General features: G+C 36.7%; 1 protein-coding gene across 8 annotated transcripts in view; it reads right to left on the reverse strand.

Annotated features, from left to right (window-relative positions):
- LCOR (ligand dependent nuclear receptor corepressor) overlaps positions 1–15,238 on the reverse strand; it is a 140,999-nt gene that overhangs the window by 57,422 nt on the left and 68,339 nt on the right. The gene's annotated exons all lie outside the window — the stretch shown is intronic.

The following is a 15,238-nucleotide window of genomic DNA, read 5'->3' on the forward strand; positions in this document are numbered from 1 at the left end:
AGGAGGACATACAGAGGGACCATAGGCATATGGAAGGATGCTCAGCATCACCAGCCATCATAGAAATGCAAATTAAAACTACAATGCAATACCACTTCACACCAATCAGTGACCATAAACAAATCAACAAACAAGTGCTGGGAAGGTTGTGGAGAAAAGGGAACCTTAGAGTACACTGTTGGTGGGAATGCAGGTGCAGCCACTGTGGAAAACAGTATTGAATTTCCTCAGAAACTAAAAATGAAATTGCCTTTTAATCCAGCAATTCCACTGCTGGGATTATACCCTAAGAATCCTGAAATAACAATTCAAAAGAACCTATGCACCCCCATGTTCATAGCAGCACAATTTACAATAGCCAAGTGCTGGAAGCAACCTAAGTGCCCATCAGTAAATGAGTGGATCAAAAACTTACGGTATATTTACACAATGGAATACTATGCAGCAGAAAGAAAGAAGGAGTTTCTACCCTTTGCGACAGCATGGATGAATCTGGAGAGCATTATGCTAAGTGAAATAGGCCAGGCAATGAAAGATGAATACCATATGATCTCACCTTAAGTGGAACCTAATTAACAAAACAAACAAATGAGCAAAAAAGAACCAGAAACATGGAAATAAAGAACAAACTGACAGTGACCAGAGGTGGGGGGGGGAGGAGGATAACGAGGTAAAGAAGGGGAAGGGTCAAGTCAAGGAATGTGTACAAAGGACCCGAGGACAATGGGATGGGGATTGTCTTCAGGGGTAGGGGAGAGAAATGGGGAGACAATGGAGACAACTGTAACTTAACATAAAAAAAAAATAAATGGTTTTCTAAACTCTAAAAAAAGGAAAAAAAGATAAGCACAAATAGGAAAAGACTTAATGTTGTTAAGATGTCAACCCTACACAAAATGATCTACAGATTTAATGTAACCACTATTAAAATCTCAATGGTGTTTTTTCATAAATAAAAAAATCCATCCTAAAAATTCTTATGAAATTTTGAGGACCCCAAAGAGCCAAAACAATCTTGAAAAAGGAAACAAAGTTGGAGACACTGCACTTCCTAATTTCAAAACTAAGTACAAAGCTACAGTAATCAAAACAATATGGAACTGGCATAAAGACAGACACAAAGAAAAATGGAATAGAATAAAAAGCCTAGAAATAACGCCCCCATATTATGCATATGCATAAACATGAAGTTGGATCCTTACTTTACACCACATATAAAAATCAACTCAAAATGAATTAAAGACCTAAAACTATAAAACCCCTAGAAGAAACACTGTACATTCAGGCTATGTTAATGCAATGATTATGCTATTTACAAAACATTCAGATCTGTGCAAACAGTTTCATTGAGCATGCCTTCACATTGCTGAGATAGTCTTGATTGTATAAAATTTTAGTTTAGTATACTTAAATTTATCAATTTCCAAATAAACAATTTATTAAAATTTTTTTTAAATGGGCAAAGGACTTGACAAACATTTCTCCAAAGAATACACACAAATGGCCAAAAAGCACAGGAGAAGACGCTCAGCATCACTCACCAGTAAAGAATACACACGAAAACCACAATGAGATACTACCTCACCCCTATTAGGATGGTTATAAAAACAAAAGACAGAAAGTAATAGATGTTCGAATGTTGGGAGAGATATGGTCATATTATGCACTGTTGGTAGGAATGTAAATGGTGCAACAGATGTAAAAACAGTTTGGTGGTCCCTCAAAAATTTAAAAATAGAACTATTTTATGATCCAGCAATTCCATTTATGGGTATAAGCCCAAAAAGAACTGAAAGCCTGGTCTTGAAGAAATCTATACACCAATGTTCATAACACTATTTACATAAGGTGGAAGCAATCCAAGTGTCCATTGTTGGATGAAAATAAAATGTGCTACATACAATGAAATATTCTTCCTTAAAAAAAAAGGAAATTCTGAATTGTTACAACATGACTAAACCTTGAGGATATTATGCTAGGTAAAATAAGCCACAGAATAACAAATACTGTATGACTCTACTTATATGAGGTACCCAGAGCAGTCAACTCATAGGAACCAAAAGCAAAATAGTGGCTGTTGAGACCTAGAGGAATGTGACATGGGGAGTTGTTTAGAGTACAGAGTTTCAATTTTATAAGATAAAAAGAGTTCTGGAGATTGGTTGCATAGCATTACGAATGTACTTAACACTGCTGAAATGTACAATTAAGAAATAGTTAAGATAGTAAATTTTATGTTACGTATATTTTATAATATAAAAAAGGGCACAATCTCTGGATAAATACAAACAATTTCAAGAAGGAGAGAAACCTAATAAAAAATCAGGGGAACTTTACTTCTGGCCAAAGTGGAGGCATAGGTAGACACACTGTGCCTCCTCGCACAACCAAAAGTACAACAATTTAAAAACAAAAAATAACCAGAACTGACAGAAAACTGAACTGTACGGAAGTCCGACAACCAAGGAGTTCAACAAGACACATTCATCCAGACCAGCAGGAAGGGTGGAGTCAGGTAGCTGGGGGCGCAAGGTGGTGGATGGCAGACTCAGTGAGGCAGATTGTGGAACTGGGTGTGGTGCACAAGGCTGCAGCTGGCTGGTAGACTGGGAGGTTCCACATTTGGGTGCAGATAAACCAGGCAAAACTGGGGAGCGGGATGGACCACACAACCTGGGGACCCAATGCAGGCAAATAAAGTGTCAAACCACTGATTGAAAACACCTGTGGGGATTGAGGCAGCAGTGGGAGAAACTTCCAGCCTCACAGGAGAGTTTGTTGGAGAGACCCACAGGGTGTTAGAACGTATACAAACCCACCCACACGGGAATCAGTACCAGATGGGCCCACTTTGCTTGTGGGAAGCAGGGGAAGTGACTAAAAGCCGGCAGAGGGAGGAGCAAGTGCCATTCTTCTGTTAAAAATCTAGACTTTATTTAGTAACTTTTCCCTACTTAAAAACACATTTCCCTTCTTTCTGAGAAAAAAGAACAAAGCTGGAAGCATCACACTTCCTGATTTGAAACTATGTTACAAAGCCATAGTAATCAAAACACTATAGCAATGCATAAAAATAGACACATAGATCAAAAGAACAGAATACAGAGCCCAGAAATGGACCCAGGCATATACTTCAATTAACTTACGACAAAGAAGCCAGGACAGTCTCTTCAATGAATAATACTTTTTTTTTCAAGGGAATGTTGTTATAAGCCTTTTATTTATTGATCTCCTATTTTCAAATATTTCATGGGCTTGGTATAAAATAAGTTGCAAATGTAAACATTTTAAAAAGAAATTCTACTTCTGCTCCCCACCCCCAGTCCAGTGGTTTGATTTTTTTTAGTTTTAAATATTGCATATATGAACATTTTCATATATATATGTTTTATATATATACATACACATACACTTATGTATGCATAACTATTTTTTAAAATATATTTTATTGATTATACCATTACAGTTGTTCTATTTCTATTCCCCCCCTTAATTCCCCTCCACCCGCACACTCCCTCCCCCACCATTCTCTCCCCCTTAGTTTATAACCATGTGTCTCAAGTTCTTTAGATTCTATATTTCCCCTACTATTCTTGCCTTCCCCCCTATCTATTTTCTACCTACTGTCTATGCTATTTTCTGTACCTTCTCCCCCCTTCTCCTCCTCCCTCTCCCCTGTTGCTAACCCTCCATGTGTTCTTCATTTCTATGGTTCCACTCCTGATCTAGCTGTCCTTTTGGTTTGCTTTTGTTTTAGATGTGGTTGTTATAGTAACTGTGAGTTTGCTGTCCCTTCACTGTTCATATTTTTCATCTTTTTCTTAGATAAGTCCCTTTAGCATTTCATATAATAAGGGCTTGGTGATGATGAACTCCTTGAACTTGACCTTATTTGAGGAGCACTTTATCTGTCCTTCCATCCTAAATGAAAGCTTTGCTGGGTAAAGCAATCTTGGCTGTAGGTCTTTGGATTTCATGACTTGGAATACTTCTTTGCAGCCCCTTCTTGCCTGTAAGGTCTCTTTTGAGAAATCCGCTGACAGTCTGATGGGTACTCCTTTGTAGGTGACTGTCCCCTTATCTCTTGCTGGTTCTAGGATTCTCTCCTTCATTTTCATCTTGGCTAGGGTAATTATGATGTGCCTTGGTGTGTTCCTTCTTGGGTCCAGCTTCTTTGGGACTCTCTGAGCTTCCTGGATTTCCTGGAAGTTTATTTCCTTTGCCAGACTGGGGAAGTTCTCCTTTATTATTTATTCAAATAAGTTTTCCATTCGGGGCTGTTTCTTTCCCCCTTCTGGTACCCCTATAATCCAGATGTTGGAACGTTTAAAGATGTCCTGGAGGTTCCTAAGCCTCTCCTCATTTTTTTGAATTCTCATTTCTTCATTCCTTTCTGGTTGGATGTTTCGTTCTTCCTTCTGGTCCATTCCATTGATTTGAGTCCCATTTTCCTTTCCATCACTATTGGTTTCCTGGACATCTCTCTTCATTTCAATTAGTTTAGCCTTCATATGTTCCTCTAATTTGTGACTATAATCAACCAGTTATTGAACTGCGCTTCTGAGGGGCTGGCAATCTCTTGGTTGCTTAGAGTTATAGGCTCTGGGACTTTGAGTTCTTCTCGAGCCATCTTTTGGGTTGTTCGTGTCTGTTATGTAGCAAGATCGGAGCCCTAGGTGTTCACCAGAGCAGGGCAACTCAGTTGCTGGGTTGTGATGCTGTATGTGGGGGCGGGGCCAAAGAGGAACAATGGCGTCCCGTCTGCCACCTCCCACCTCGGCCCCCGCAGGTGGCTGGTGCCGCAGCTGCCACCATCACCTGGGCCTGCGCGTTTTGTCCCACTGCACGCGAGTATGCCACTGCCGTTAGCCCTCCACTGGGTTCGCCCCCCTGGGGCCTGTGTGGTCCGTCTCACTGTGCGTGAATGTGCGACTGTGGTCAGTCTGTCCCGCACCCGGACTGGTTCCAGTCTACCTGCGCGCCTAGGTCTGGGGGTTTTTTTCTGCCCGACCCTGCTCCGCTGCTGGCTCCGCCCCTCTTACTGTCCGGGTTGAACGGTTAGTTGTTGTGGGACTTCTGTATAATTCAATTTTCTGTTCTTTGGCTGTGTCTTTGTTCTCCAAACCTTTGCTGTATTCAAACTTGGTTGTGGGAGAAGGCACAGGGTTTCTACCTATGCCTCCATCTTGGCGGAAGTCCCAATGAATAATATTTAGAAAATCTGGAAAGCCACATGTGAAAGAATGAAACTGGGTCACTGTCTTACTCCATACATGAAAATTAACTTAAAATAGACATAAGACTTGAAAGTAAGAAAAACTAGAAGAAAATATAAATGGTAAGCCCCTTGACACTGGTCTTTGGTAATTTTTTTGGATTTGATACCCAAAAAGGAAACAAAACAAAAGAAAAACGAGTGAGACTACACCAAACTAAAAGGCTTCTGGACAGCAAAAACCATGAACAAAATAAAAAGCAACCTACCAAATGGAAGAAAATCTTTGCAATCATATATTTGATAAGAGGTTAATATCCAAAACATATTAAAAAAACTCATACAACCCAAATACAATCAAATTAGAAGTGGAAAAATGGGCAATCTGAATATACAATTTTCCAAAGATGACATACACATGGCCGATACATACAGCAAAAGGTACTCAACATTACTCCTTATCAAAGAAACGGAGGTCAAAACCACAATGAGGTATCACCTCCCACCTGTCAGAATGGTTATTATATATAAAAAAAAGGCCCTGGCTGGTGTAGCTCAGTGGATTGAGCTCGGGCCTGCGAACCACACAATCGCTGTTTGATTCCCAGTCAGGGCACATGCCTGGGTTGCAGGCCAGTTCCCAGCAGGGGACGCATGAGAGGCAACCATACACTGATATTTCTCTCCTCTTCTCCTTTCCTTCCTCTCTGAAGATAAATAAATAAAATCTTTAAAAAAATTATTAAAAAAAGAGTCACTAACATCAACCACCAACCACACTTTACTCATTAAAAAAAAAAAAGACAAGTGTTGGCTAGAATATGGAAAAAAGATAATCCTTGTGAACTGCTGATAAGAATGTAAATTAGTGCAGTCATTATGAAAAAGACTATGGAGGTTTGTAAAAAATTACAAATAGAAATATCACGTGATCCAGCAATTCCACTTCTGGGAATTAATCTGAAGGAAACAAAAACACTAACTTAAAAAGATTTATGAACCCCTTCTGCCATGTTCACTGCAGCATTCTTTTTTTTAAGGGACATTAAAAAAAGATTTCATTTACTTATTTTTAGAGAGGGGAAGGAAGAGGGAAGGAGAGAGAGAGAAATATCAATGTGTGGTTGCCTCTCACATGCCCCCCACTGCCTGCAACCCAGGAACGTACCCTGCCTGGGAATTGAACCAATGACCCTCTGGTTTGCAGGCCAGTGCTCAATCCACTGAGCCACACCAGCCAGGGCTCACTGTAGCATTCTTTTCAACAGCCGAAACATGGAAGCAATCTAAATGTCCACAGATAGATGAGTAGATAAGGAAAATGTGGTCTATCTAGCTACACATACACAGAGGAATATTATTCATCCATGGAAAAGAAAGAAATCTTGCTATTAATAACAACATAAATGAACCTTAGGGACATCATGCTAAGTGAAATTACATCAAACAGAGAAAGATAAAAAAGACATATACTCTCATTCATATGTGGAATCTAAAAAAAAAAACAACAAGTCTGCTCACAGATGCAGAGAATAAACTGGTGGTTGCTGTGGTGGGAGCACAAAATGGATGAGGGTAATCTTCAAGGCACAAACTTTCGGTTGTAAAATAAGTAAGTCCAGGGGATGTAATATGTATATTACATATTACTGTATGATGTATGATTACTGCATGATGACTACAGTTAATACTGCATTGTATATATAAAAGGTGCTGAGAGGATAACATTTAAGAGTTCTCATTACACAAAAAATTGTAACTGTGTGGTGATGGATGTTAACTAGATTTAATGTGGTAATTACTTTGCAATATACGTAAATATTGAATCATTATGTTGTACACCTGAAACTAATGTTATATGCCAATTATATCTCAATTGAAAAAAGAAAATAGTAATAACTAAAAAAATGCATTGTTGGACAAAGCCATCTTACTTTATTTCTTGAAACTATTTTTTGTGGCTAGTATAACTAGAGAAGTCTAAGAAGCAAGTCAACTGAAGACAGTACAGTTACTACAGCCTATTCCCCCTTGTAATTTTTTTAAACATGATCTTCATATCTGAGAGTTTCTTGCTGTTTTTCTGCAAGCCAGTTAGCCATGGTCCTTACACTGAGGCACTCTTGCCTCACTTATGTCTGGCAAACGCTTAACTCCTACAGTTACCCCTGACTATATTCTAATTTCAACAGGAATCTCTTATCACTGTTCGGTAACTAATTTCTTATTGCTTCTCTTACAATCCTGCCATTTTCTACTGTTTCTTTCTTTTAATAGCTTTAATTTCTTCTCCTCCAAGAGTATAAATATTATTTAAAGACTTTCCCCCCAAAAGTTTTAACTTAGACCAAGTGCCTACTCTTTCTATGGTTCTGTTTTCTTCATCATTCCTGTCACTGACAACTTTTCAAACTAGTAGTTTTTGTATATTCATTTCTTAATTCCCACAATATCCCCTTATTCTTTAACCCTGTCAGACTTAAAGTGTGGCTCCCATAACTGTATTCCTGAAAAGCTATTTTCTCAAAGCCTGTCAAATTATGTCTGGGCTACCTGCTCAACCCAATTAGGGCCCATTTGGAAAAAGACATAGGAGTCCACATTAGTGCAACAAACAGGAAAACCCATCCCCCTACTGAAGCAGTAAGGGGCCAGAAAGACAGCTGATTCAAGATGTGCAATTCATTTATTTTCATCCTACTTCCTAAAATAAAGGTCTTTTAACTCTCACTATTGTGTTTTACCACTCACTTGATCTGCTCGAATATGTCAAACACCAAATGTACTGAGAAACCCTCCAAATATGTCCTCAGCTTAGATCTCATATTTCAACTCAATTTCCACAACCAAACGGTCTACTGGACACTTCCAATTAAATGTTAATTTCTACCACAAACAGATTCCAGCTAATAACCTCATTATCCTCAGCTTAAAAACTGGCCAATGGCCATTATGCCTTTCCCCTTCTTACTTTTTAATTTCTATTCACCATGCTGAGTCATCCTGGCTTGGAAAGCCAAATAGCCACTAACACTACCCTCTCCCTTACTCCTATAGTCAAGTAATCACTAAGTTTTGACAAGTCTTGATTCTAGGTTCTCTACCCTTCTTATGCATCTTCACAGCTGTGGCGCTGTATCTCAGGCTCCTTTTCTGGATTATTACAAAGGCCTCCTATAATTTTCTCACTATAAATGCCTTTCCATTACCTCCTAAAAATGAACCAAATCAATCTTTCTAAAACACAGTTCCTTTTAAGGTTCAGGTTGAGTTCCACCTCCTAGATTAAGCAACTCCAGCGTCATGCACTGCACCTACCAATCACTGTAGTACTTTTAATTTCTTCCATTACCTTTTAAAATAACTCACAGGAGAATAAGGGAGTGGATTTTACTCTCAGTGTTTCCTACCTATATCAGAGACTTGGCTATGGACAGGTAGGATGGATGAGTTAAACCTTCCTAATTTAAATCCCCTTTCATTACATTAGCCACCACAGTCTCACCAGCATTCCATAAGCAAGAAGGGATCTGTGTTTTACTTCTCTGGCCTCCACAGAACCAGACATTTAATAAATGTTCCAGTAGTTAGTCTACTGGTTAACTCTGACCACATAAAATTGAACAGAGTTAATCATTTACTTATCAGAGTTAATCAATTTATCCAAGTGTTTTTTTTTTAAGAGAAAAATGCACAGACTGGGAGTAATGAACAAACAAAAAAACAAACTAATAAACCCCTTTGTTTAATGAGAACTTAGATTGAGCGCTGATTCATTGTGTCAAGTGTTTTCCTTAGTACCTTACAATAATATATATAAAAAGGCCTCTGGATAGACAATGAGGTTAGGTCTCACAATTTAGATTTGTACAATTCACTGAAAAATTAATTTAATCATGTACTAAGTTGTGGTATTCATTTTACTCTGCTCTGTTATCTATTTAATTCTCATAAATAAATAAATATCCTTTAAACATCTTATATTCGCTTCTTCTTCTTCATTCCTAATAGACAGAACTATGTTGATGTATTTTTCTTACACAGTTTCTTTTATACAATAGGTACTGTGAATACATATTAATTTGTGGCACTCTTCGGCATATGTCAGACAAGTCCTATCAACAGCATTGGATATGCCCAAATTAATATACTTAATATAAATACATATAGTAGAATACAATAAGAAAATAATAATTAGATTTAGCATCTGGTCTTACTATAAACTTTCAATGTGCAAAAATAGTAATTAAAATGTTAAAAGGATAGCTCTAAACTTCTAATTAATGTATACTCACAAAACAGAAATTATGAAACATTCACCGTAAACACAACATGATGATGATAAACATAAAAAGGATCTAGATATAACTATTAATATGTAAATCCATGTAACTATGATCCCTGAGCTAGCTGGGCATTGAAGAATATCTATAATCCTGCTCCAGTTTTATCATGAGTTACTTTTAAAAATAAATGCTCTGCTCCACCCAGGATGTGTCCTTCTCATCTCTGCCTATCTAGACCCACATATTCTTCAAAAGCAGCCCAAGTCCTAACTCCTTAAAACATTTTCCTAATGTGCTAGTCAAATACAAAACTTACCAAGTCTTATAATAAACTTCTTAAGAGCCTAAACATTTTCTATTTTGGTATAATATCTTATTTACCATTATCATTAATCACTAAACTGTTCCTGCTCTGTACAACAGCTATCTCTGTATCAGCCAATCACAGGAAGAGCCATACCACAGATCAATTAAGATCATTAAGAATCAGTCCATTTTTAGGGATAATAATACTGACAGTAATTTTTTATTCTTCCTATCTCTCCAGCACCTCTCACCACTATTAGATCAGCTTTTTATATTATCAACACAATCCTGCAGTTACTAAAAGTCTAATGAAATGGTTTTTAATAAACATAGGAAGAAATATAGAAGCATATGTGTATCTATATTTAAGTGAACATATTTCCTAGCTCAGACAACTGAGCAGGCTTAGAAGCAATCATGATCTAGCAGCAATGGATACCCCTAGTGCCCAAACCTTGCTTTCTTATATAATTCTCCAAATAAAGGAACTAAGTAAGGTTCCCTGAAGAAAGCCAAGGTCAGGATAGGAACAGCAAACAAGGAAAACGGGGGAGACTCACAGATGGAGAGCAGGATCACAGCTAGTGAGCGGGAGGGGCAGGCAGAGATTAAGGGGTTGAGGGATTGAACAAAAAGGAAATGGGACTCATGAACATGGACACAATGTGATGATTGCTGGAAGGTGAGGGTGTAAGGGTACTAAATAGTAGTGGAAAAAAATACAATACAGATTAATTTTTTTTAAAAAAGCATGAAACATTTTTGGTACCAAAAAATAAGGTGCTAGAAAAAAAATGATAGAAACGTGAAAAAAGATAAGGAGCCAATTTGCAAAGACTTTCAATAGCCAAATCTAGGATATTTTCAACTAAAAAATAAATAATGGTTATGCTGAATAGAATGAAATACAAATCCATGAGTCTATACTGGTAAGTAAACAAATAACTACATAAATGGAGGAGAAGGGAAAGTTCTCTCTTACAGTAGAATTGAAACTAATAGAGGAAGAAGAAATAATAGAAATAGAAAATCACCAGACAAAAATATTTTTTAAAAAATCATCACTAATCATCATTACCACAGTAAGTTTTTCAAGCAAGATTCATCAATGGATGCTAAAATTATTATATGATGGATGAGAAACTAGTATGATGACAAAGATATTTACAGAATCTCAAAGTACTTCTTTACAAGATGCCTATTACATACAACAGGGAGGAAAAAAAACAGAAACCTTATACCACAGAAAACTGGCAGACACCACTTTAACTAAGTGATGAAAGTAAACATCACTATGCGCTTCTTGATATGATGTACTAAGGATGATATGACATCAATTCTGTGGTATTCTTGCCAAAAATTAGTAACTTGAATTTAACAATGAGGAATCATCAGACAAACTAAATTGAGGGACATTCTAGAAATCATTTTGCCAGTATTCTTCCAAAGTGTCAACATTATGAAAGGTAAAGAAAAACAGAACCATTCCAGACTAAAGGATATTAAGAAGACATGACAACTAGATACAAAGTATGAGCTAGATAGGATCCTGAACCAGAAAGGTGACTAGGTTACTAGGACAAATGGTGAATTTTAAAATGTTTACAAATTAGATGGTTGTATTGCACCAATGTTAATTTCCTTATTTTTATAATTGTACTGTGGTTACATAAAATGTTAACATTGGGGGAATCTGGGTAAAGGTTATACAGGAATTATTGCTCTAATTATTGCTAAATAACTGTAACTGTTTTATAAGTCTAAAATTATTTTTTAAAAAGGCAAAGAAAGTATAAAAGCCCCTTGAGTAAATATGCTTGGTACAGGTAAGCACTCAAAACAGTTAGCTATTCATATTGTAATTCTCCAGTATATTAAGCCTCCTGACCTCTTTGTTACTCATTTAGTAAATATTTTACTGAGTGCCTACTATGTGCTCAACAAACATAAAAGGAAGGAAAGAAGCAAACAAGCAAGCCAGGCAGCCAGGCAGATACTCACTTATTAAGAGATTCCTAAAACAGCTCAGAGTGTCCACTTCAAACACACTCATGTCCATTTACATTCTTACTCTCTTTCAAACTGAGTAATTCCAAGCCCTACCTAATTCTTGCTTTCCACTTTCCAAATTCCTGTCCCTTGCTTTGTTATACAAATGCCTGTATTCTCAAACATGGATCAAAGCCCAGCTATTCGACTTTGCCCATAACTTAGTCATTCTGACTATTCCTATTTATTTATAAAACTGAGATGTCTTCAATCTATAGGGTTTTTGGGAGAATTAAATGGGAACAAATACAAGTAACCAGCACATAGTACATGCTCAAAAAATGTCAGTTGCCTTTCCCTTACAAGTTATACAGCTGACTTTTAACCAACACAGGGTTTAACGGCACTAACCCACTGGCACAGTCAAAAATCCATGTATAACTTACTTCTGACACCCCCAAAACATAAGTTGTCCTTTGGTGTCTGTGGGGTAGGGATCCAGGACTTCCCCCCTCCCCAGGTGAATACCAAAATCCACATATGCTTAAGTCCTCTACACAAAATGGTATGGATCAAATGCATATAGTCAGTGGACTCCCAACTACAGATGGAAAACAGTACAGGTATTTACTGGGAGGGCGGGGAAACATGTCTATGTAGACCGACACAATTCAAACCCATGTTGTTCAAAGGTCAATCGTATCTTCTAATTGTAGGATTCTGAAGTGTAGATCAACAAATGCTTTACTAATCTCTAGGTGAACCCCTGCTCTATTTTCCAAAGAAGCTACTTTGTATTTTTCACCCACATATTTTAAAAAGTAAATATAAATAATGTATTTATTTTATCCATTTTAACAGCTTCAGTATGCACTGAAAATTCAAATAACTAAAAAATATGTATAACTTCCTCCTCTTTCCAAAACATCAGACAAATAATTCTAACAGTTTTTCAAAACATTATCTAGATTTTCTCACTGCCAACCTCAAAACTCAAGATTCCAACATCATGCTGTGCTGCCACCTACTGGCTGTTACCATATTTTCCAGATATTTCTGTCATTTTTGGAATCCTAAACTTACAGCCTTAAAACGTAAGCACAAATCACTTTAAATATAATACAACTAAAGATATATACTTCACAATTTACATTTTCTAGGCTCTTTCTTCTCCTATTTTCCATTATAGATGTTATAGCTGTCTCTGAAGAAAATAAACACCAAAGTATAGGTAGTGAAGTGTCTAGTGGACAAAAACCGCTTTCCCAGAACTAGACATGTTGTCAAATGGAAATACTCTAATTAGAAAACCAACTAAAAATTGTAGGACTAAAAACAGTAAAAACAATTGTTTCAAATGCTACATGATTCTACCGTGCTTTGTTATTTCTGTACTTTCTTCTAAAGATATTCATACAATATTTTATCCTCATATGCCAATGGCAAGCTCAATCACATTAGAAGAATGCACTGAACTCAACTATTGAACATAGAAAAGCTTTCTGCCTGATCCTATCTTGAAAAAAGGCAATTAATAGTCACTCCCATTCTACCCAGTTAAATGCTCACCCTGGCTGGGTGGCCCAATTAGTTGAAGCATCGTCCCACAAACAAAGAAGCTGCGGGTTCTATTGCTGATCAGGGCACATACCTAGGCTGCAGGTTTGATACCCAGTCAGGGCATGTAGAGAAGGCAAACCGATTGGTGTTCCTCTCTCATATCAATATTTTTTTTCTCTCTCTCCCTTCCCTTCCTCTCTCACTAAAATCAATAACTATATCCTCAAGGTGAGGATTAAAAGTGACATGTTCAATAAATAGTCATAACATGTCAACACAAATGCAAACACACACAGAGTTTAAAATGATGAACTTCAACTTCATCGGCAGTTGCTTAATTTGATGGTCTCTCTTTTTCAAACCATGTTAAATTTCAAAACACTTTCCTCATTAATTAATAAAACAAAACAAAACAAAACCAAAACAGACCACCATGAATAGTCACAACTTTTTCTTATAGTAGGCAAGTAAAAGATGTCACAAAAGAAGAATCGTAAGAAGCTCTTCAACTTGCTTTCAGATTTTAATGCAACTTGCCAACAATGGTTAAAGGTGATACAGTGGTTATATGCAAGGGTACAAAGCCTACAACATGGTTCAGTCTTCAGAGGCTGACAGTGTAGTCAGGAATACAAAATTCAAACATAGAAAAGGATGAACAAAATAAGGCAGAGTATTAACTGAAAAATAACTTCGATTATTTTTTTACATGGTAAAATATCTACACAACAGTATGAAGGGCTGAAACAGTAATAAGAGCAAAGGCACACCTTTATAGTAAAGGAGGGCCTTAAGCTAAGAGTAACAGCAAGGGAATTTTAAACCACTGAAAATAATGGGTATACAATGCTGTAATCCAAATAGTAAACACATATTGCTCAATACAAATGATCAAACCAGGTTAGCTGATAGAAAAATGCATAGAAAACTAGTGGGGCAGCATTAGAAAAAGAAATGGACTGAATGGAAGAAGGTACTAAGTAACCGAGTGTTAGGCTAATGAATACAAAGACAATGAGAAGTCAATGGAGACTCAGTAGAGTAACTTGTCCACATTATTAGAGGGGTGAGGGTCAGGGAGAAGGAGGTTAACACTGTAGCAGTGTTTATTTAACAGACTGAAGAATGCCGAGAGACCAGTCACGCTATTTCAGTAGTTCAGAATAATGCTAAAGGTCTGAACTATATGAATGTGGGAAAAAAGAATGAAATTTGGTATGATGGGACAACCAGCAGAACCTGGTCAATGATTTGAAGTTAGATATGTACAAGGCAGAGGAAGGAATTCAAAATGTTTCCAAAGCTTTAAAACTAGAAATAGAAATATCATGAAAAGAAACGTAAGATGGAAAACCATTACTAATAAATTTTCCAACAGCTGAAGTGTTTCTAAACCAAAATTCTATTTGTTTATTTAATACAAAGCATTAAAACACAAACCCAAAGGTAGCCAATTTCTGCAACTGAATATTAACAACATTCATGCTCAGATATTATGAAGAAACATCCTATAATACTATAACATAAACCACATATCATAAATATACATGAATTAGTAACTACTTGATCCAGATCCATGTTGCTGTTCATTTTGTACAAATGACTCTCATTACTTGAATTATCATACATTTCATATTTAAAATAAACAAGTTTGAGACCCAGTTAATTATTCTGCCTAGTGAATTATATAAATAAAAGCAATGCATGTTGGAACATAGATTCTGAACAGACTAATCAACAGACTAGAAACACTAAATTGTAAACTAAGTTACTGTCAAATCCTTTATAAATAAATATGGATTCATACCTTCCTTTTCCTATGTCTCAAAAAAAGTAATCAAATTCTGAAAAAAAAAAAAAACACCAAACTACAAAATGTCAC

This window comes from Sturnira hondurensis, unplaced genomic scaffold, assembly GCF_014824575.4.
Source record: "Sturnira hondurensis isolate 20B ecotype Veracruz unplaced genomic scaffold, ASM1482457v3 Scaffold0006849, whole genome shotgun sequence".
In the NCBI taxonomy this organism is placed as follows: Eukaryota; Metazoa; Chordata; class Mammalia; order Chiroptera; family Phyllostomidae; genus Sturnira; species Sturnira hondurensis.